We start from the raw sequence: 24,788 nt of genomic DNA, 5'->3' as shown, positions 1-24,788 counted from the left end.
AAAGGCATCATTTCTTTTTTTGGAGATAAATTGTACTTTTCTTTCTCCATCAGAGTATGGCCAAAGGTTTCATTGGTGCTTTGGCATCATTGCAATTTGATGAAAGTTCTTCCAAGGCACCAAACACTGGCGCGTGACCAGACCGCTCCACTGCAACTGCACAGCGTGTGTACAAGACTAAGACTTTATTGTCTTTATTCCAGGTAATATGTGTAAATGTTTTTACTACAATCACAATTAAAATTGCTTTACTGTTCTCAGTGGCATCTACGCTAATATTAGTCTTTTTTATTCTTATTTTGAGGTTAATTTAGTTACCCAGATCCCATCTGTATACAGATCACTGGTCACTGCAGTCACCCGAATACAGTCCAGATACAGTCGGATACCAGATGGTGGATCAGGACCTAGAGATGACCTCTATAGCTCTGAGTCTCAGTGGAGATCAGGACAACTAGATGAGCCCCAGAGACTAAAAATCTTACTGACCCCAAACTTTTGAATGGTAGTGTGTATATATATATATATATATATATATATATATATATATATATATATATATCTATATATATATATATATATATATACACACAGAGGGTATAATAAGTATTGAACACGTCACCACTTCTTTCAGTAAATATATTTCTAAAGGTGTTGATGACATGAAATTTTCACAAGATGTCGGTAACAACCCAAGTATTCCATACATACCAAGAAAACAATACAAATAAGTTCAGAAATTGAGTTCTGTGTAATAAAATGGAATGCCCCAGGGGAAAAGTATTGAACATGCTTACTGAAAGGTATTTATTACTTCATACAGAAGCCTTTGTTGTTAATGACAGCTTCAAGACACCTACTGTATGGAGAAACTAGTTGCATGCATTGCTCAGGTGTGATTATGGCCCATTCTTCAAATCTTGAAGGTTCTGTGGGCCTCTTCTATGAACTCTGATCTATAGTTCTTTCAATAGATTTTCTATTGGATTCAAGTCAGGTGATTGGCCGGGCCATTCTAGCAGCTTTACTTTTTTTCTCTGAAACCAATTGAGAGTTTCCTTGGCTGTGTATTTGGGATCATTGTCTCGCTGGAATGTCCACCCTCATATCATCTTCATCATCCTGGTAGATGGCAGCAGATTTTTTATCAAGAATGTCTCGGTACATTTTTCCATTTATCCTTCCTTCAATTATTTAATTTTGCCAGTGCTATACCATTTGACCTCCAAACATGGTGTGTATTACGGCATCCAAAGAGTACAATTTTTGTCTCATCTGACCAGACTATATTCTCCCATATTTCACAGGCTTGTCTAAATGTTGTGCAGCAAAATTTAAACAAGCTTCAACATGCTTTTTCTTCAGCGATAGAGCCTTGTGTGGTGAGTGTACATACAGGCCACGGTGGTTAAGTGCATTACTTATTGTTTTCTTTGAAACAGTTGTACCTGCTAATTCCAGGTCTTTCTGAAGATCTCCACAAGTGGTCCTTGGCTCTTAGACAACTCTTCTGATAATTTTTTCACTGCTCTGTCAGAAATCTTGTGAGGAGCACCTGGTCGTGGCTGGTTTATGGTGAAATGACGTTCTTTCCACTTCCGGATTATGGCTCCAACAGTGCTGACTGGAACATTCAGAAGTATAGAAATCCTTCTGTAATCAATGCCATTAGTATGTTTTGCAACAATAACATTGCAAAGGTCTTGAGAGAACTCTTTGCTTTTACCCATCATTAAATTATTCTTATGTGACACGTTGGTCGTTGAGACATCTTTTTTTAGGCCATCAGTTGGGATTGAACCAACTAATATTAATTTCCACTGATAAGGGGCAGGATTGCTTTCTAATTACTGATAGATTTCAGCTGGTGTCTTGGCTTTCCGTGCCTTTTTGTACCTCCCTTTCTTCATGTGTTTAATAATTTTTCCCTGTGTCATTCCATTTTAGTACACAGATCTTAGTTTCTGAACATATTTGTTTTGCTTTCTTTGTATAAATGGATTACTGGGATTGTTACCGACATCTGGTGAAAATTTAATGTCAACAGCACCTTAATATATTTACTAAGAAAAATGGTGAAATGCTCAATACCTATTTTACCTGCGGTGTGTGTGTGTGTGTGTGTATATATATACAGTACAGACCAAAAGTTTGGAAACATTACTATTTTTAATGTTTTTGAAAGAAGTTTCTTCTGCTCATCAAGCCTGCATTTATTTGATCAAAAATACAGGGAAAAAAAAATGTAATATTGTGATATATTATTACAATTTAAAATAATTGTTTTTACATTTATTATACTTTAAATTATCATTTATTTCTGTGATGCAAAGCTGAATTTTTAGGATAAAAAAAAAAAAAAAAGAATTTATGTTTTTAAAATATAAATATTTTGTAATAACAATATACACTACTGGTCAGTAATTTGGGGTCAGTAATTTTTTTTCTTTCTTTTTTTTTAAATAAAATCAATACTTTTATTCAGCAAGGATGTGTTAAATTGATAAAAAGTGATAGTAAAGAAAATATATTATTAGAATATATATTATTAGAATTTTTTTTTTTTTTATTTTTGAATAAATGCAGTTCTTTTTAACCTTTTATTCATCAAATATATTAGACAGTAGAACTGTTTCCAACACTCATAATAAATCAGAATATTAGAATGATTTCTAAATGATCATGTGATAGACTGGATGTTACCTGTGACACTGAAGGCTGGAGTAATGATGCTGAAAATTCAGCTTTGCATCACAGGAATAATTTTTTTTTTTTAAAGTATATTCAAATAGAAAACTATTATTTTAAGTTGTAATAATATTTCACAATATTACTGTTTTTTTCTGTTTTTTTGATCAAATAAATGCAGGCTTGATGAGCAGAAGAAACTTCTTTCAAAAACATTTAAAATAGTAATGTTTCCAAACTTTTGGTCTGTACTGTGTATATATATATATATATATATATAAAAATCCCAATTCCAGAGAAGTTGGGTCATTTTGTAAAATGCAATAAAATGAAGAATCTATGATTTGTTCATTCTCTTTAACTTTTAATTAATTGACAAAAGTATGAAGAAAAGATTTCCAAAGTTTTTACTGACCAACGTAAATGTATTTTGTAAATATGAACAAATTTTGATTTTGATGGCTGCAACGCACTCCAAAAGGTTGGGACAAAGGCAAAATAAAAGTGAAAAGGTTATAGAGTATCCAAGTTAAACTGTTTTGAAACAGTTCACTGTAAGCAGGTGAATTGGTAATAGGTCAAGGTATCATGTTTGGATTTTAAATATACAATATTTATTTTAATAGACATGCAACTATACACAGCACACACACATATATTATGTAAACAAAAACTTTTATTTTGGATGCGATTAATCCTGTTTAATCGTTTGAAAGCACTAATTATAATTAAACTTGGAGTAGCCTACTGCTTGTGCACAATGCAGATTTCTTAATATTAAGCCTAAAATGTGTTTTAATGTCACTATTGATGGGGATTGTATGATCTTTGAATAATATCGTTTTTAAAATGCAAGATATTTAAAGTTTACCTGAAGTATACTTGCAATAGTTCCATCTTTAGCACAATCAAGTATACTTCACTATATCTTTAGTAGGACTTCAGCAATACTTCCAAACAATTAAAGTGCATTAAGTACAAAACTAGTTACAGTTGCAGGAATACAACATTCAGGACTTAGTATTTAATAGTGAAGTATCTAGTAAAGTTCTGATATGTGCCATTTATGTGGCTTGGGAAGCAAATTCCAGTAAAAAAGAGACTGTGTGTGGATTAGGTAAAATGGGAATGAGTACTTGAATGATGAGAGGCAAAGTGAGACAGAGAAATAGTGGAGAACAGGCCCGCTGTGTGTTCATAAAGCTCCATGTAATCCTTACAGATGGATTGGGCTGTTCTGTAGGAGGACGGATGAAAGGAATTTGGATCTGGCATCTTCTCTCTGCTCCATTACCCATCCATAAATTTAGGGTCAAAGGTCATGTCCTGTATGTGTCACACAAGTTGGCTCGTACCAAAGTCAGTCACACAACGAACATCTTCTCATTGACGAGTCAAGAGCCAGTCTTGAGATTCATGAGTGAAGAAATGCCTGACCGCCTTTGGGATTACTTCTAAAGGAGCAATTGAAAGATAGAGGGAAAGAGAGTGAGTGTTGAATGAAATAAGGAGAAGGCAGAGTGAGGGAGGGAAGGAACAGATAAACGTGATGAAGGAGCATTGTTGATGGGTTTCACGTCTGTATTTGTCAGCAGTAAGAGAGTTTAGTGGACTTGCCCTTGGAAGGGCTTATCTGGTATTAGCAGGTCTGCTGCCCCATTGTCCCTGCCCAGAGACTCATGGGATGTCCAAGCCAGCCAGCCAGAGCAGCACATAGCCTCCATGGCATTCTGCTTCATCTGGATGGAACCTCACCAGACTTTCCTATCAAACTCCATCACTGCGTAAAACAAACCATTAAATTTATCATTTCCATCCAATCTATTGAGTCCTAAGAGTTCCTAATTCTGTCCTGCTCCTTTATCTTTTCACCCTAAGAGTTGATAGATGATATCTATTTATTAAAAAATATATATAATTTTTAAGATTGTTCAGAATAAGAACAGAAGAAATGTTGAGGAAATCTAAGAAGAAATGTTTTGTGAATCTGGCTTCAGGTTTCTTGTAGAAGTAGTACAATGAAAGGAGAAGGGAAGAAAAAAACATACAAGACATACAAGACAATTTTCTAGAAGCAAGAGGGAGAGATTGAACTGAAAGAATCATTTGGTAAGCCTACTTTTTCTTCTTTTCAGCCTGAGTTTGGAGGTCTGGCACCTCTGTCTAAAGATTTTACAGAAGTGTCATGTTTCCTGATTCGGTGCCTTCAAAATGACAATTACAAAATGACACCATTTATGACAACCACGGCGCGTCTCTCTGCCAATTAATAACTCACACACTCTCTTTCAAACTTTCTTTCTTAACATACAGACAACTATAAGTAAGCCTTTTATATAGCATGTTGAATTATTTTTTATTTTATTTTTAAGTAAGAACGACACCAAATGACACTGTCGACCTTCCTCTGGGTCTATACTTTTCCTTATAGGCTGTTGGGTAATAGTCCTCAGCAGTGTGGTCTCTACAAATGGGTGCATTTAGGGCACATAAAGAATGCAAAACAGTCACTGGGGTCTGGGCCTGTTCAACATTTCCTTGTTGACGATCCTATCTAGCTAAAAATATTGGCTAAACCAATGGCAGGAGATCGGGTCAGGATTGTCTGTTTGTCTGATCAGTGGATGATGAAGTAATTGTTGTATTTTAGATTTGTACTATCTGTTATTTATATTTTTTAGAAGCCAAGTGAGGTATATCCTCTTCTGTTTGCACTGGCAGTGCCTTGAGGTTTTGCTGGTTCCATTTAATTGCTCTTCTGCCCCTGAAGACGAGTCTTTATGCACTTACCTGTGGCTCTTTTATTATGTGTGTGCACTAGATTGAATTATCTCCTCCCTGGGCATTTGCTGCAGTGTTTTCGGACCTCTGCTTCAGTATTTATTTTAAGTGGTGATATAATTTCTCAGTGCACTCTCAGACTTAAAGTGGACTACAGTTTAAAGGACTATGGACTAACATGTAACTTTTCACTTCACAAGATGTTATGTGATGGACTGGAGTGGTGTGAATTACTTGGGGATTATTGTGACGTTTTTATCAGCTGTTTGGACTCTCATTCTGACGGCACCCATTCACTGCAGAGGATCCATTGGTGAGCAAGTGATGCAATGCTAGATTTCTACAAATACTGTATGTTCTGATGAAGAAACAAATTTATCTACATCTACATGGCCTGAGGATGAGTACAAGTTTTTTTTTTTTTTGGGGTGAACTATTTCTTTAACATGACCAAATAAAATATACGATTGCTAAACGGCTCTAACCAGTCTTGAAATTTGTGCTGTTCTTTTCAGTGACACAGTGGATTGACTTTTTGTGGAGTATTTCTAAGTACATTCCCTGGCATTTGACACTGTTTAAGTGAGAATAGTTATTTCTACCTCAGTTCTCTCTAAAGTGTAACGAGTTGATTCACAGCAGTGAACTGCAGATTTTGTCCTGACCTCGCCTGGCACCAGAGGGGGAAGCCTGTCTGGCTGATTAACTCAATACAGCCAAACTGACGAAGATGAAAGCCAACAGAAGAAAACACTACAGTGCTACGAAACCATTCCTGACATTCTTCTGATGGGCAAGACCATAGGCAGCAGTATATGTAAGACATTTTACCATTCACAAGCTTAAAGTCCATGTGATCTGATGCCAGAATTTTTTTTTTGCATGACTCTAACCTATTAGCATTATCTCATCTCTATGCTTCCCTCACTTCCTCTATCTCTGTCTTTCACCAGGTTTTAATGGGTTATCTGTCATTCCTAAAGCTGAAAGTCACCTTGCTGTCTTTCTCTTATCTGTTCTTACTGGGAGTGAAATGGAGACTATTTTAAATGCGTTTTAGACATTTCAGTAAATGTCACTGCAAACGGAAAGTTCAGATAACAAACTGAACTATCTCTTAAAGTCTATGATTCAAATGTCTCAAAATAAATTTTTCCTTAAAAGTCATCTACTAATTTATAAAATATGGTTTTACTTAAGCCTAAAGGTGATGTTATATACACACTGTCAAGTTTGCATCTGCAAGACAAAATTAAATTAATTTAGAGGCACTACACCAGATTATCAGATTACAATTAGATTATGAATATGACATTTTCCAATTTTAACCCATCCGCAACATAACAGGCCACATGAAGCGCCTACATTGCACAAAACCTCAATTTGTAGCCCTTATATTTACTATAATAAACAGCAGTTAGCAGTTGGTTACTCTCCAACAATTTCACTACTTATTGAGTATGCTATCAGCATGACTCATATTTTAGCTGGGGAACATTTGGGAAATGATATATTGACTCTTTCATAATGTATTGCCTTGACTTCTGTCTGATGTACAGTTGTTGGCACCATATTGTGTGGGAAGACAATCCTATGAGAATAAATTAGATTACTTTTTATTTTACTTGTATTTAAGTTGACAAAATAATGCTGTTTGTTTATTTATCTTTCCTTTTTTTGCAATAGAAAAAAAAATATCCATCTTCTTTGTCAAAAGCATCCATATTTCAAAGATGACCTAGCCAATCAATCAGTAGAATACAGGAAGTAGTTCTTTGCAATAGGTCATTGTACCCTACTGGGTAAAATTAGGCACCAAGACAGGATCAGGAGTGCAATAAATATTGTTGATAAGCTCTGTGGCTCTCTGTGCCAAATTCTCGTATTCTAGGTAAACTGTCTGTATTCAGCACAGGAAGTAGCCTCTGGATATACGATATTGATTATCAGAATTAAAACAATAAAATGTGCTTAAAGCTCTTTTTTATTTTTTATTTTCTTGATTAACCTGCAACCCACAATCATCCTATTGCCATGGGAACCGAATGAGGGATGGAGAGGTTATTCATTGACTCATTCAATCTGCATCAGCATCTGCTTTTTGAAACACATACTCAGTTTAGTATTTCTGAGATTTGGATCAAGGAATTTGATGATAACCACTGGGGATCCTGAATTGAAATAATTAAAATGATCATCTTGCCTCCTTTTAAATTAGCAGGATTCATAAGATTTCAAAGAAACGTTTCATATCTAAAAACTTCAATCTATTGTTCTCAAAATAAGCCAGTCTGTGTACTGGTTAATTAAATATAATCAGAATGTCTTTTAGATGTAATTACCGATCCCTAATTGCTGTTCTATTTATTTTAAGTGAATAGTGTTGAGTGGATTGCTCAGTCTGGATATCCAGTGGCTGTCATCTTTTCCTCGGAAGCTCTGTTGTTATATTAAGACTTTGTCTGGGAGGAATTGAAAAGTTGTGTTATTGATTTTGCCCTTGGTTTGACCCTCTGTGTCTGTCAAACACTATCAGCCATCGCAGAGTGGAACATGTCTGACTTAACTGACGCTGACACACACATGGACTCAACAGGAAATAATGTGAAAAAGTGGGAATGTCATTCACTCTCTGAAAGCCTCAGACAGACATTAGAACTGGAAAAAAGAGAGTAATTGTTGGCACAGAAGGATTTAGTCGATAACAAACAATGACTAAAATGCATTTATAAACTCCATATAGTAGGAAATTGAGAAACTGAATAGAATTTATTTTCAACCTAGAAGAAGTAATGAAAATTAGCTATGAATTTACTCTTAGGCCATCCAAGATATAAATGAGTTTGTTTCTTCATCTGAACAGATGAAATTTAGCATCACTTGTTCACAAATGGATCCTCTGGAGTGAATGGGTGCCGTCAGAATGAGAGTCCAAACATCATGAACTTCAGTCCATCGATTAACATCTTGTAAAGTGAAAATTGCCATGTTTGTAAGAAACAAATCCATAATTAAGGCATCTTAAAGGGGTCATATGATGCTGCTTAAAAGAAAAAATAGTTTGGAGTATTTGGTGTAATGAAATGTGTTTATGTGGTACAAGGTTAAAAAAACACATTATTTTCCACATACTGTACATTATTGTTTCTCCTCTATGCCCCGCCTTCTGAAACGCGTCAATTTTTACAAAGCTCATCTCTCTGAAAAGCGAGGTGTGCTGTGATTGGCCAGCTATCCAACTAGTTGTGATTGGCTGAATGCCTCAAGCGTGTGACAGAAATGTTACGCCTCTTAACATATTGTGATGCCTTGTCCAGCCGGAGCGATGAGACATAAACATAAAACCCATTATAAACATGATATAAACATGATTTCTAGTTGTGTCTTCTTTTGGAAGGCAAAAACAAAGTAGTTTCACTCTCTCAACGAAACAGCGTCACACACCGTGGCCTTGAGTGAGCAGAGTGAGCCGCGGCCGGCTTGAGTGAGCAGAGGCGGGCGGCTTGAGGCAAATTCTACTAAGAAGTGTACCTTGTGCTTGTGGGAACCACATGTGACGACCCCCGGCTGGACGACGCTTCATCCACGGTGAAAGCCGATTCAGCGATCCACAGTGCGAAGTTGATGTATTTCCTCAGCGACCAGCACGGATCAGCTCCAGGCATGACGAAGTGGATCTCATCCTCTTTTGGAAGGCCAAACAAAGTAGTTTCGCTTTCACAGTGAAACACACAGCGTCTTTACGACATGGCGGCGGCAACAACAGTACTACAACGAGAATAAAAGGGACACCTTCTTTCTTTGGGTGAACATCTGGGCGGCGTTATGCAAATCTTTCCACATACTGATGTAGAGATGTGGGGGCGTGTTAGAACGAGCCGTTTCAGGAGGGGGCGTGGACGAGTCTCAACTTTTATAAAGAATATCTCTTTGGATTTGAGACTTTAGTCTTTGCAACTTTACAGATCTTCTTTATTTACCAAGAGCTTTTAACAATCCAAAGAGCAAGGAAAATTTTAAATCACATCATATGACCCCTTTAACTTTAAACCAGCTGGCCAAAATCCATAATAATGCTTCCTTCAGTGAAAAAGTATTCTCTCATATCAAAATCGACCAACATATTTGTTGGTTGTCACTTGCAGATGGTGTATGACCTGTACATATTTTTCTCTGGATTCAGACAAGACAACTTTTTTACTTGAGAAAGCAATTGAAGGCACTTGGAATAGAGGAATTACTGACATCATTTCTGTGGGTGGGGTTTACAAAAAAGGGTGTAGCCATGTAAATGTGGTTACAATATGAGCTAAATGACTGAATATTACTTTACATAGGCAGGGCTGGTATCAAACCAGTCTCATGCTGATTATTGTATAAATGTTATAATTATAATGTTATGGTTTACAGTAAAAGCATTTCCTGTTCATTTACATACACTGAGAGATGAGTTGACATTCCTTAAAATTAACAGTGAAATATTTTTAACAAATGCCATCTAACATGAATTAGCATTGAAAATGATTTTAAGAATGGAAGATTATGGAATTATCTTTTAAGTTCATAACATACATTTTTTTAAATAGTTCTGTTCTGTTTCATTAGTGATTCACCATCTTCATAAAAATGATGAAAATAAAAGTGTCTCAAAAGAACTGTTCACTCAAAAATGAAAATTCTTGACACTTCATGACATGATAATGAGAGAGTTTATGTGTGAGAATGCTGTGAATGATTCATGAACGAATTGTTCTTTTGAGTCAGATCTTCAGTGAATCAGTAGATCTGGTGTGAATGAATGTGCACAGACTGGACATGTTTTTTTTCATACTGCAACAACCACTGGATGTTTTTGTGTCCCTTTTGGTGCTTGAAAGCTCCAGTACCTATTCATTGTAATTCCATGGAAAAAAGCAACTAGAAATTTCTTGTGAATTTCTCATTTTGTGTCCCACAGAGGAAAGATGGTTTGTAATTAATTTTATTATTATTATTATTATAATTATTATTATTTATTTATTTTTTTTGAGTGAACTTTCATTTTAAGACAGGAAATTGACCTATGAAGCCGTTTCTGCTCTGTCTGTGTTTCTGCTTTTAGTCTCACTAACTAGCCTGTGCAGCAGGAAATGGAACAAGAGTGAAAAGAGAACCAAGAGCGCTTTAAGCACTTGTTAAATGCCAATCAGCAGAAATGTCAACTCTCATGTTGCAGATGTTTCTAAAATGGATTCAGCGCTGTGAAAAAACATCGTTCCAAACACTCTGCCTATGAAATTGCTTTCCCTCTGCCTAGATTAGCACTACTCTCTCACTTTCTTTCCCCCATTTCCCCCTCCTCATTTTTGTTTCTGTTTTCTCTCTGCTCGTAGCCATTACCTGGAAAGTGCACTTTCTTTTCTCTCCCACAGAGAGTCTTTCCAGGTTGCTGTTGAGGACAAACTGCCTCATGCTGTCTGCGCTCAGGGGGAAAAATGGGCTACCGGAGCGTCCGAGTGCTCTTCCGGATGAAGAGCACACCTTTCAAACGTGTGTGACAGAAAGGCCAATATATTAGTTAGCACTCCAGCGCTACACATACAGAAGGTATGACAGTATTCTCACATGACCCTCTCATGAGGAAATGCGGCTAGAATATTGAAATAAATTTGATTTTGAAAGGACTCAACGTTCTCGACATAACACAAACTCTCGCTCATTGAAATTCAGGCTGGGAAGTAGTCAAGGTTATAGACAAAGCTGATGCAACAGAGGCCTTGAATGAAGATGATAAAACTAGGTCTTTCATTCTTGACTGTAGTCTGATTTTAACAGTTTGAAAATATTTTCATATTCTCTGTCCGCTAAGGTCTCTAGTTCACGGTCACAGTGATGTTAGCCTTTCCTACACTAGATTTAGCCGCTGTTTTACATGCCCCCTGATGTCAATAAGCTAACAAGCTTACAATTGACTACTGCTAATGAAGTTGACGTTTTAATTTTTTTGTTTTTTTGTTTTTTTAGTCTTTTTTAGAGCAGTTTTTTTTTTTTATTATTTTTTGAAGAAGGGGCCTCAAAGTCTTCTGAATGGCTAAAGAAAAAATCGGACTTATGAAAATTTTATGAAAATAATCATTTACAGCACGTAACTTTCTATGTAATTCATTCTCCAGTCTTGTAAAAAATGAAAGCTTTTATTCATGTAGGTTTTAAAAAGCAGGTTAACGTTCCAGTTTTCTCTTTTCATTTTCCTTTCAGTTTTAGTAATTTTGCTGTTATCATTTTTAAAAATATATTTTGTTTCACTTTAATTACATTTTTTTTCAAAAAAAAAAATAAATAAATAAATAAATTTTTAAATAAATAAATATATATATATATATATATATATATATATATATATATATATATATATATATATATATATATATATTTCCATCAATTGCCAAGGCAACATTTCTAAAGTTTCTAAGTCTCAAAGTCATTCAATATTTAAATTTTATTTTACGTCAGATTTATTTCAATTACTGAATATAATTTTTTAAAGTTTTAGTTAACAGTAAATATACTGCCACACAGTAGCTTCATGCTCTTTGAATATGTGCATTGCAAACATGGAAAAAGTTTGAAAGACAGAAAGCATCTCAAAGTCTTCCGACAGGCTAAAAAAATAATAAAAATATTTAATATTTAATATATTTAGTTTTCATTTTTATTTTGGTTTTGGCAATTTAGTTATTTGTTTTTGTCATTTTTTTATATTTCTATTTACCTTTTATTTATTTTTATTTCAGTTTGATGTATTAACATTTCTACACTTTAAGTTTTAGTGACTAACTACACAGTCACACAGCAGCTTCCTGCTTATAAAATGCATATAAATTGACTGGCAGGCAGAAAGCATATCAAAGTCTTCTGGCTGGCTAAAGAATATTTTAGCCATTCAACACATTCAACAAAATACCTTTTCCAAAGTCTTGTCAAATATGATAGCTTGCATTTATAAAGTTTCATTGAACAAGTTACCGTTCCAAGTCTTCCTGAAGTTTTCTTGAACAGACCTGGCAAATGTTTGTAAGGCGGGGATCAGATTGCATTGTAACTTTATTTTAAGTTTGCATGTTTTGTCAGCGTTTAGTTTTTGTTTGCTGAATTCATTTTCTCAGGATGTCTTTGTGAGAATGAAAATTTCTTTCCCTGATTATTTTTTTTTTATTCCTCAAAGACCAATTTGCATTTGACTTTGTACCTGCTCAGCTTTCTCGGTGCTGTTTGTATGTCACCACTTTCTAATTAAATGCTAAAATATTTATGTTTGAATACTTGTTTATATCGGCCTCTGCCTGTTTGCAGAGAAACTATTTCGAAAAGAGTGAAGGGTCCTCACCTCCTGGTCACCATGAGCAGTAGAATTAATGAAAGCAAATATAAAAGAAAAGGCTAGGGAGATGCATACACCTTTAAAGAACAACAGGCCTACTTTTACTCATTTTTTCCCCTTTCCTTTTTACTTCCCCTCCCTACCTATTTTGTTTTCAGCATTCAGCTTTTAAGACAACTGCCCATGGATGACATTTTCGCTTCTGATGCACTTCCTGAATTCTGGCTTCAATAGGCACCCTGTCTTCCAGCACCTGGCTTTGAATACCGCTGGGGCCAGAGACACAGCAGATCTGCGCTTAAGGAGAAGGTCTCTTTAAGACCCTTTCTCCTCCTCCAGCCTGACTTTACATATTTTAGTATACAGCAGAGAGGGTGAAATTCCCCACTGACCCTCTTCATGGTCTTTTGAAAGCCACAGACACAATCAGGGTAATCCTTACGATCTGGTTTGTGAACACAATATTGAGACAGAACTCGTTCAGTGATACTGAAAAATAGTCCTGGCAATGGCACACCATAAAAATGATTTTCAAAGTCAAAACATTTTGATTCAGTCGACTGGAATACATTAGTGAAAGTCAGTTTTGGCACTGACATAAATACGGCACACTTTGTTTTGTTTGGTAAAACATCATTTTAATTCTTGTGCTGTGCAGAAATTTGAAGTTCCTACTCGAAAATGACCAGCCTTTTTAAAAATGTTTGTAAATCTCTCATTATGCTCTATTATCAACAAAGATGGACTTGACCTTAGCACAAGTGCAAGGTTTTATTTTTTATTTTTATTTTTTGGAACTGATTGGTCATAGCCCTCACTGATCTGACCTTATGCACAAAAAGGATTAAATGTGGATAATTTTGATGATGTTCACTTAAAAATTGAGGTGCATAATCAATGATCAATGAGGTCTTTGATCAATCAGTTCCAAAAAGAAATACAAAGCCTGCACATAATGAGAGTTACAAAAAATATATAGTATTAACAGAAATTATGTATAATTACTAGGAACTTATTCTAAACCATTCCTTAAAATAAAATGTAACCTGTTATAGGAAGCTATAAGATAATACAGTAGATATCAGCTAAACTATTATTAACTTAAAATCAACATAGCGTTAAAAAAGTAGGTACTTTTATCATTTTTTTGTTTGTCCTAAAACCAAGTTTTGATCAGGTTTCACATAATTTGTTGAACTAAATTCATCATAAACGTGTAGTCCTGTTGCCCCCCTTTTTATGTTTATAACTTAAACAAGGCACATAAATCAGGCTTTTAAACAATTTCAACAATTCAATTTTCTTCCTTTTTTCGACGTTTTGTTGTAAAAGACAGAAAAGACTTCATTGCAAGTCCTCCGAGATTTTAGGCTGTATTTTGTACTCTACTTGTGGAAAGTACTGTTCAAGACTTGGATTGAGTTGAAATAGCTCCTTAAGGCAACAACTGCCTGTATTCACATTTTATAGTGCAGTGTTTCCTTTAAAAAAGGTGACCTTGCCGCTATTTTTATTACCCCTGTGCACTGGTTAGGCAGGAGGTATAAATCTATTATATTAAATCTATAATATATAAATATTTGATAGTCCATGTTAGTCATAAGCCTATTGTTTCGTAGTTCACATAATCTTTCAGTCTCCTGGGTGTGTTGGAGGCCTTTTTTTTAGTTGCTAAGCATGGTTGTAATTTGTGGGATTTTTCCTTGGAAAAAGCATCTGTCCGCCATGCAGTGATGCTAAAGGGAAGTGTGCATGTGTGTGAAAATGTGAGTAGGTGTGTGCCTCTGTTAGGGGGAATATATTGGTTTGTGGCAGGGGGAGGCTAACTCGAATAGACGTCCCCTGAGATCAGAGACAATGAGTAAAGTAAAAGATCCATTTGTGAACACACACACTGTGACACACAAACAGACTCCTCAGAGCTTTTAAAAACAGAAAATCACCTAAACTTAATTCTGTTTCCTGTTTGTAAAGAATAAAGTTGAAAGACTTCCGACAGGTTTGTGTGAGGGACAAACTAAAAATGATGTTGTTATTCAACACAAAGAAAACATGACATATGGGACATAAATAGGACAAAAACACTGCATACTTAATTACAGAAATAATAAACTTTGAAAGAAGTATGGAGCTGAATGTAATGTTTTCTGATACTTTACTGCTTGTTAATTGCAATTAAAAATGGATTATAGTTTAAAATTATATTAAATGCAGTTACATTGAACTAATATTGTAATTTCATAATTGTATTGTCTTTGAAATATGGTTGAAGTGTACTGCCGGATGTACTAAAAAGCATTCATGTTAAATTAAAATGTACTTTAATGTATTAATAGAAACTTGTATTAAATATATTTGTAATTACACATTTGTAATGATGAAGTTGTAATTTACTATATTTAAAATACATAGACTTTATTCAATGTAATATTGAATAACACCACAGTGAAACATGAAAGTCTTGAAATGGTTTATATATATATATATATATATATATATATATATATATATATCTATATATATATATATATATATATATAATTTTATATTTCATGCCTTTGGTCATACTGAACTGTAATGGTATAGCATACAGGTTTATGAATGATATTATGTTGTGTGAGTAATGGCAGTGAACTATTCCTTTAGTAAATTCAGCAGATTAGTTTTGTGCTTAGGTGATATTTTATTTGCTTTTGAGGTGTATGAATGTGTTTTATTTCTTCAAGGACAGAATTATATTAAAGAGGAATACCCCGAACCAGAACCTGCGTGTGTGTTTGTGTGTCAGAGCGTTCCTGCATGTTGAGCTCCTCAGACACGTGAACTTCCTCTCACTGCTCTGCGGAGAAAGCAGGCGAATGAGCGAGAGCGGTCGCCGCTCAATCGTTAATATCGATTTGCAATTTGTAAACAGTAGGACCCATTTTAGCAAATGCCAGGCCTGTTTCAGCACAATAGTGTCTGGGTTATTTTCACATCGAGCACCAGATGAGGACAAAGTGACTACTCTTTGGTGAGAAGCGAGCAGGAGAGAAACAGGAAAAAGGCTATTTTCTCTTTCCTTTTCTTCTCTGCCAAAAGAAAACCTTGCTGAGACTGAGCAGGGAGCCATTTTAAAATGTTTGGAAACAGGAAGAAGACGGGTGTTAGGTCAGGGATGGCTCTGCTTTATAGATTAATGCTCCCTCTGTTGAATGTGCGGCTGCAGAGCACAAACGTAACAAATTCAGTTTTTCATCATTTGAAACTGCAGCAGAGAGACTGTGCAAACTAGGTTAAAATGGCTGCACCTCAACATGACTCCTCTGATAATGAAATGTTCACACTTGAACGTGAAATCTATGCCTTCTGAATAATTTTTTTTTTTTTGTGCACAAAAAGTATTTTCGTAGCTTCATAAAATTACGGTTGAACTACTGATGTCACATGGACTATTTTACTGATGTCCTTGCTAAATTTATGGGCCTTGAACATGGTAGGTCTCTTGCTGGGTAAGAAGGGTCAGAAAGCTCTTGGATTTCGTCACAAATATCATAATTTGTGTTCTGAATATGAACGAAGGTCTTATGGATTTGGAATGACATGAGGGTGAGTAATTACAGAATTTTCTTTTATGGGTGAACTATCCCTTTAACTAATATCATTTAAATAGTGGCAGCAAGAGCCGTCTAGTGTTATCATCAGTGTTATCTATAGGCATTTTATATGTTTTATTCAAGTAAACAAAAATGTTTTGATTTAGTTTTTTATTGAAGGAATAGTTCACCCTATAACCCTAACTCATTTCTTTCTTCAACAAAAATGTAGGGACCAAAGAGCTGATAAAAACATCACTATGATCCACAAGTAACACACACAACTCCAGTCCATCAAATAATGTCTTGTCAAGCGAAAAAATGTGTGTTTGTAGGAAATGAATCCATCATTAAGATATTTTTAACATCAAACCATTGCTTCTGGCTGAAATTCCTCTATCCATAACATGCAAACTCATCTAGATCTTGGATGGCCCGAGGGTGAGTACTGTACATTTCAGTAAATTTTTATTTTTTGGGTGAGCTATTTCTTTAACAATAATGACAAGGCTCATAATATGGTACCTCACCCACAAACTGAGTGAAATGCAATTGAGGTTTTATTATTTTAGGTAATTTAGCCATCTCTTCAATAGTTTTCTCTTTATTTTGCCTTTTCTATTCATTGAAATATTTGTGTAAATGTTTGTACACATCTGCCATTTGGAGAGCTACACAAGTCTATAAGTACTAGGGTTTAAATTTTGAACCAATCAGTAACAATTATGTGAGTATGGAAGTACTGAGCTGATCTGGCACCCAGAATGTGTCCTCCTAAGACACATTAGGTAGCATTTCAAAACAGCCCTCACTATAGGAATGGTATGCTTTAGACTAAGAATATGTATTAATAGAGCATAAATGCATTAGGCCGATGCTGATATAAACACAGTATGCTTGACGTTTATCCAGTACTTAGCTTTATCAGCCTTATGAGTTAAACTGGCAGTAATTTATTGCATAGGCTATGTGAATGAACAATCATCAAACTAACAAAAAATTCATTCTGTGAAATGTTTTGTTTAATAATTATATTACATATTAAATTAAATGCCACTTAGTTTTATATTTTGGCAAGCAATGCACTGGCATATATTTTTAAGTGTGACATTTTATGTTCCAAACATAATGCAATAACACATTTTCTGTTTCACCTCTAAATACCCTCCAAGCAAAAAAAAAAAAAAAAGTTTTTTTTTTTATTTGCCTCAAACACGTGTGTTTTTTCCCTACAGAATTTAAATGCAGGTCTAGCACTACTAGAGATTGGATTGAAACAAGAACTACAGTACACCGTCATCTTGAGTGAGATAACAATACAAAAATATTCCAGATAAGAAAGCCTGCGGCAGCTAATCAGGACACCGCAACTCTTTCACTCTCTCTGCCTCGTCTCTATATTTCTTCTTGTCAAGTCTTTATCCATCTTTCTTATCTCATGCCATCCTCTTTCAAGCGCTTCCACCTCTCTCCTTGTTCCCCTGTGGCCCCATTCACAGGTGATCAATAAAGTCGCTTGATAGGTTTCCTGTCTTGTCAGGCGTAGAGCTGCCATTACTGTGCTCAGTTACAGACCTGCCAAGTGTATTACACGAGTCACCGGCGTCAGGTCCTGATTACATCAGACCCATGGGGATGGAAAGAGCGAGACACACAGGCAAATTCACTAAACAGTTGCGTCACATTTGCAGGCACTATTTCACTCTCACAACTTTTTTGCTAAGCACCCTCAACTCAGTTTGTATAATATAGTAAATGAAGTCTGAACGTAAACACACCTGCTTTCTGTATAAATTGCATGAAGCTCATTACAGACTTCACCTTTATTCATAAAACTTGCTTGGCGAAATTAGCATCATGCTATTACTGCCCACAGAAAGCAGAAGATAAATGGCATTTCATTTAAACGAGCTGCTTGTGTATTAGGGGTGTGGAGAGAAGCCATTACCTGTGAATGTATTTGTATCTGTTTGTCATCTGAAATGACAAAATAATCTGTTTCTGCATTCAGATAGAACAGGAAGTGGCCCAGACTCAACAAACTAACATTACAGAACTAGTTTTCTTGTGTGAAGCTGAACAGCCAATCAGAGTGATCTCACTCACAGATGGCAGATTCAACATTCTAATAAAAGTAGACTGTCTGTCTGTCTATCTGTCACTTCATTTTTTTTTTTTTTCAAAACTACTTCAAATTTAAAATGATAGTTCACCCTTAAAATGAAAACTACCCCATGATTTACTCACCCTCAAGTCATCCTAGGTGTAAGAAAGTGTTCTTCTTTCAAACAAATATAATCAGAGTTATAATAAAAAATGCCCTGGCTCTTGCAAGCTTCCAAGTGAATGGCTGTTGAGATTTTTAAGCAAAATAAAGTGCATTCATCCAGCATTAAAAGTGCTCCACAAGGCTTTGGGTGGTTAATAAAAGCCTCATGACGTGAATCGATGCATTACTGTATAGGAAAAATATCCATATACTTTATAAACTGAAATCTCTAGCTACCGCAAACTGTTGTACGCACATTCCAGTGGATGGATGGATGCAGTTTACTGGACTCCTGTTGGACTATTTAATCTCAACACCTGAAAGAAGAAAGTCATATACACACAGGATGTATGGAGGATGGGGTAATACTCATCTTTGGGTGAACTATCACTTTAAAACAGCTTAAAACAGAAAACCTTCAAACTTCTTAAAGCATTTAAAACTACTTACATCTCGTAGCCAGGCTTTCTCAAGCCAGCAGCAAAGTTTTTTTTTATTATTATTATTTTTTTTAAACCTTTTCATCTAGTTTTAAATATATTAATTATTAATATTGCTGTATGCTTGTGCATGTTCAATGAGTTTAAATTTTTTTTTCTGTTATTCAAGACCATTCACTATTCTTCTTAAAGTCATTGTTCATTTCTGAGTTCATACAATCTAATATATTCATATCTAACTACAGGCACATGACTATTGTGTACATTGTTCATTGATAATCGCAGCAGTTCATCAAATGGTGATTAAATAAGGGATAAGAGTGTTCAGTTTTTAAGATGCGATTCAGGTTTCTGGATTGCTATGGTGGAGTGATGCTCTTCCAGTAAAGTACTGCATATTGTGTTAGTCTACTGCATCCTCTAAACAAGCAGTAATTACATTGTGCACAGATTTTGGCACATTTGCAAAATGTTTTGGCCTTTTTGAAATAGGATAGTTGGAGAGTGGACAAGAGATGGAGTGGTATCAGAAAGGAATGCAAGCCAGGAATCAAACTAGTGTCACTTAAAGCACAACCCTGCTGTGCATGAATGTTAATTTCAGCTGCGCTTCTCCTGCCTCTTATTTCAGAATTTTATTTTATTCTTGTTCTTTTCATGGTGCGCTGCTGAGTGGATTTCTGAGCATGTATACCATTTAAAGGACTCAGGGTAAGTGTGATTAATGACAAGTATACTACGTATTCGACTCTTACTGTCCTCTAGCTGACCTGCAATTATTTGTTTTGCAGATGGAAAGGCTAGTCACAACACCATCCAATTTAAAGTGTTATATTCTCAATTACCTCACACCTCGCAAAGAGCGGTCACAATCCATGGGAAGCAAGCGTTTACTCCTCTGACGGCAACCTGATAGCGGGGATTGGGTTTTGAATGAAGACGCATGTGAAACAGTCGATGTTTGTTTTAAGATGGTGGCAGGTGGGCAGGCGGCATACCTGAGGTCAATCTGGCAGCTAAATGAATCACTGCCGTGTGGCTTAGCGCGTGTAAGTAGGGTGTGATAAATCCCCACAACATTAGCTGGCTAGCCGCCGGGAGGGAGGCTCTGTTACACTGATGCATAGCTGTTCGGGACCCATCTCAAGGTCATTAGTGGCACACTAACCAAGGAGTGCACGTAACCAAGACAAACACCCAACAAAAAGGATGATAAGCAATGCTATCCATCTTCAGAGAAGACAGGAAGACTTGCTAATAAACCTAAGTAGAGTGCTCTGCTCATGGAGGATGGGTAGGGAGCATTAAATAACATGGGATGGAGCAATTATAATTGTGTATACATGTGGATTATTGATTGTTGTGGCTATTGTAAGTGCATAACAATGATACCCAAGAGACAGGGGAGCCTTGATGCTCATTTCTGCTTTTCAGTGCTGTTGTTTTGTGGCATTTGACAGGCTTTATGAAAAAGTACAATGCCGCCAAAAAAGTATTCAGACACTTCAGCCACAATTAAAGAAACAGTACAGGTTTAATACAAGATGAACTCAACCTAAAGCATTTGTAGCATAATGTTGTTTACCATTAAAATAATATTGACTCATCCCTTCTTTACAAGATTACTGTGATACACTTACAGTTGAAGTAAATGGGACCATTTTTTTGACTGGATTATATTTTATAAAAGCTCTTACATTAATTCTTCTGTTAAAATGATTTATTTGATTCATATTGTTATTGGTATTTTATTGTCATTTTAGAGATTTAGGCTTGCATTGTCAAGCACACTTGCAAACTTTCAAAAAATTGATTGCAAAGTGATTTCAAAATTCAATGAAAAGTGGTTTTATTTTTGCTATAGTATTTAAATATTATGATTTACGAATCGGCCCCAGTATCTACTCACAATTCCACCAAAGCTGTACTCAAAACATTCTTTGTGAGAATTTTGTTATTGTTGGACTAAAATGGTTGGCAGTTATTTTTTAATTGAATGTTGCATAGAACAAAACTGATATATATATATATATATATATATATATATATATATATATATATATATATATATATATATATATATATATATATATATATAGACACAGTTGAGGTCAAAAGTTTACATCCCCCTTTCAGAATCTGCATCTGTTAATTATTTTATCAAAATAAGAGGGATCATACAAAATGCATGTTATTGTTTATTTATAGTGCTGACCTGAATAAGATATTTCACATAAAGATGATTACATATAGTCCACAAGAGAAAATAGTAGCTAAATTTATAAAAATGACCCTGTTCAAAAGTTTACATCCCCTTGATTCTTAATACTGTGTTGTTACCCCCGGCTCTTAATGCCTGGTTTTTCCTTCTGGAGCATCAGTGAGTGTTTGAACCTTCTGTAATATTGCATATGAGTCCCTCAGTTGTCCAGTTGTGTTCTTACCTGAATGATTTACAACTGTATGTTTTTTTTTTTTTTTTTTTTTGGTTTAGTGATAGTTGTTCATGAGTCCCATGTTTGTCCTGAACAGTTAAACTGCCTGCTGCTCTTCAGAAAAATCCTTCAGGTCCCACAAATTCATTTGTTTTCCAGGATTTTTGTGTATTTGAACCCTTTCCAACAATTACTGTATAATTTTGAGATCCATCTTTTCACACTGAGGACAACTGAGGGACTCATATGCAATATTACAGAAGGTTCAAACACTCACTGATGCTCCAGAAGGAAAAACCAGGCATTAAGAGACGGGGGTAACAACACAGTATTAAGAATCAAGGGGATGTAAACTTTAAAACGGGGTCATTTTTATAAATTCAACTATTATTTTCTCTTGTGGACTACATGTAAACATCTTTTATGTGAAATATCTTATTCAGGTCAGTACTAAATAAACAATAACATGCATTTTGAATGATCGCTCTTATTTTGGTAAAATAATTAACATTTTGCAGATTCTGAAAGGGGGATGTAAACTTTTGACCACGACTGTATGAATAAATAAATAAATAAATAAATATATACTGCATTTATTTTATTTTATTTTATTTTATTTTATTTTTGGTAATGTTGAAGTGGTTGATTGAGTTTAACAGAATATTCCCTTTAAATGTCTGAATGTCATTGAATTATATAAGTTTCCATTCAAGTGAATTTAATTTTATGCCCGGAATACACATGAATCAGTCGCGGTGATTTCTTTGGTCAAGGCTCCTAAACAGTTGTCCTACATCTTACTGTGGGAGAGGTTCAAAGATGGCCATTGTCACAGGGCTACAACGAAAGATTACTTGCGGAAATGTCCTGACGGTGTCAGAAATTTAAGATGACCATCTCACAGTGTGCTGCTATGACCTACGTCTACTGATCAGCCAATAAAAATGCAACATAAAATGATGTACTAATCAATGCAACAAGGTGCTAAAGCTTAAATACCATGGAGGCAAAAAGAAGAATACCGAGAACCAAAATTACCAAAGTGTGATTCATCTTTGTCAATTTGTTTACCAATAGCACATGCTAATGACATTTAGGGTCAAATTTACTATCCGTTTGCACCAGCGTAAACCCTCATTTGGCGATAAAAAAAACTTGCTGTCAGGATTTACTAAAGACACACAGTGGGAAATTAGTGCCGAAAAAGGCATGTGCACAGTTATTTTTGTGACTCACCTTATTGAATATGCATTTGTAGGAGTTTCCTTTTGATCTAAAATGTTAAGGGAGGAGAGTATTGAAATGAGTTACAAACGCAATTTACTAAGATTTGCGATCATCAATTCATTGATATTTGTGGCAGTATTTAACGCCCCCCAAAAAAATTGTCTTAAGGCAGGAGGTAAATTGCACTGCTCTTGGAAGATTGCTCTGGTCATTATGTAAGTGAGATGTTGCGTCTGTGTTCTTTAATGTGGGCATTGTCAGTAAATCACCCACAGAATTTTCCCCTCCCATCTGCGCTTTTAATGGAATTGCGCTCTAATGCTAATTTGCTCTGTTTAGTAAATCTGGCCCTTATTCTTCTTTACTAACTTGTGTCGTAGCCTACAATTCAATAGGTGTCATCAATCTACATACATGTTGTTCCCAAGTTTAGTTCAATGTTGCACAGTGTGATTTGTAATGATATTAGAAGATTGGCGAAAAATCATTTCAATCGCACAGGCATTAAAAAAAGATAGACAAGCACCTGCTGGTTGTCAAATGTTACTGGATCATGTTCATAATTCATGTGTGAACTTGTGAACTTGTTATTCATGTGAACTTGAAGAGAACTGCCGTCATACATCCAATAAAAAAATAAAAAAAATCACCTTGAGACCAGCTGGTTAAAAGTCATTTTAATAAATTACAATAAAAGTGAAGTTAGTTTTGAGCTCTAGCATGATCTGTCTGCTAAACTAGTATGAATGAGCAATTCAGAATTTTGTTTTACACACGATCTTAACATTGTTTCTGTTTAATAAAAACCCTGAAATTCAGAGCATTTCTTTCTCTATATACCTGTGCTCTCTAGGGTCTGCCTGCAAGCAGAGCTACAAAAAGGGGGGCTGGTCCTGGCAGAAGCCTCTCTAGGTTCAACAGAGAGCTGAACTGTGAAGTGAGCTGGAGGAGAAATTACATCCTCTCTGCTGTCTGTTCCACTTCCACTTCCTCATTTGTTATGTCTCTGCCTTGTGTTGCTCCCTCCTCTTCTTCGCTGCCTCAGTCTGTAACATGGGACAGAACATATGTCTGAGTCAATGACAACCAAGTGCTGCTCCTCCTCTCATCATTTAAGACACAAAAAGAGAAAAAATTCCAGGAGAGCAACCTCTCAGGTGTTTTAGGTCTTAGACAATGTCATACTTCAGGAGTCATTAACATGATTTTTTCAGTGAAAGTACAATTCATCTCCTTCAAGAGTTGTGAGCCTAAAGCAAGGACCCTCAGAGACAAGACCGTACAGTATATGAATTACTAATGGAGGAATTTCCTCTCACACTCCCGCCAGTACAAAAGCCTTCTTTGTCAGTCTTTTTGTAATTGTCCTCGATCAAGTTTTTTTTTTTTTTTTTTTTTTTTTTTTTTATTAATGTAGTATATATAATAAAAATTATACATTTGGAAACCTAAAAGCTTTAATCTTGCACATTAACTTTCTAGTATATACAAACTTTAAAAAATCAAACAACAAAAAAAACTTATTCAGCAAGGAATCACTAAATTGATCAAAAGTGACAGTAAAGACATTTGCAATGTTACAAATAATTATATTTGAAAATAAATGCTGTTATTCTGAACTTTCTATTCATCAAAGAGTATTGGAAAACATAAATCATGGTTTTTGCAAAAATATTAAGCAGCACTGCTTTCAACATGTTTTTAGCAACAAATCAGTATATTTGAATAATTTCTGAAGGATCATGTGACACTGAAGACTGGAGTAATGATTCTAAAAAAAAGCTTCTTTTGCAAAAAAAAAATTGCAATAGTTACTGTATTATTGCTGAAATAAATGTGGCCTTGGTGAGCAATAGAGACTATAATAGAGACCAAAAATCCCCCGACCCCAAACATTTGACCAGGATGTGTATATTGAGTATATTCAGAATATTTATTGAGTATATTTATTATATATGGTCAGGCTATACAACATCATTCAACTGAAATTTTGTCATGTGCATTATTGGGTTA

The sequence above is a fragment of the Cyprinus carpio genome, chromosome B19, assembly GCF_018340385.1.
Source record: "Cyprinus carpio isolate SPL01 chromosome B19, ASM1834038v1, whole genome shotgun sequence".
Lineage (NCBI taxonomy): Eukaryota > Metazoa > Chordata > Actinopteri > Cypriniformes > Cyprinidae > Cyprinus > Cyprinus carpio.
This window is presented reverse-complemented; position numbering follows the sequence as displayed.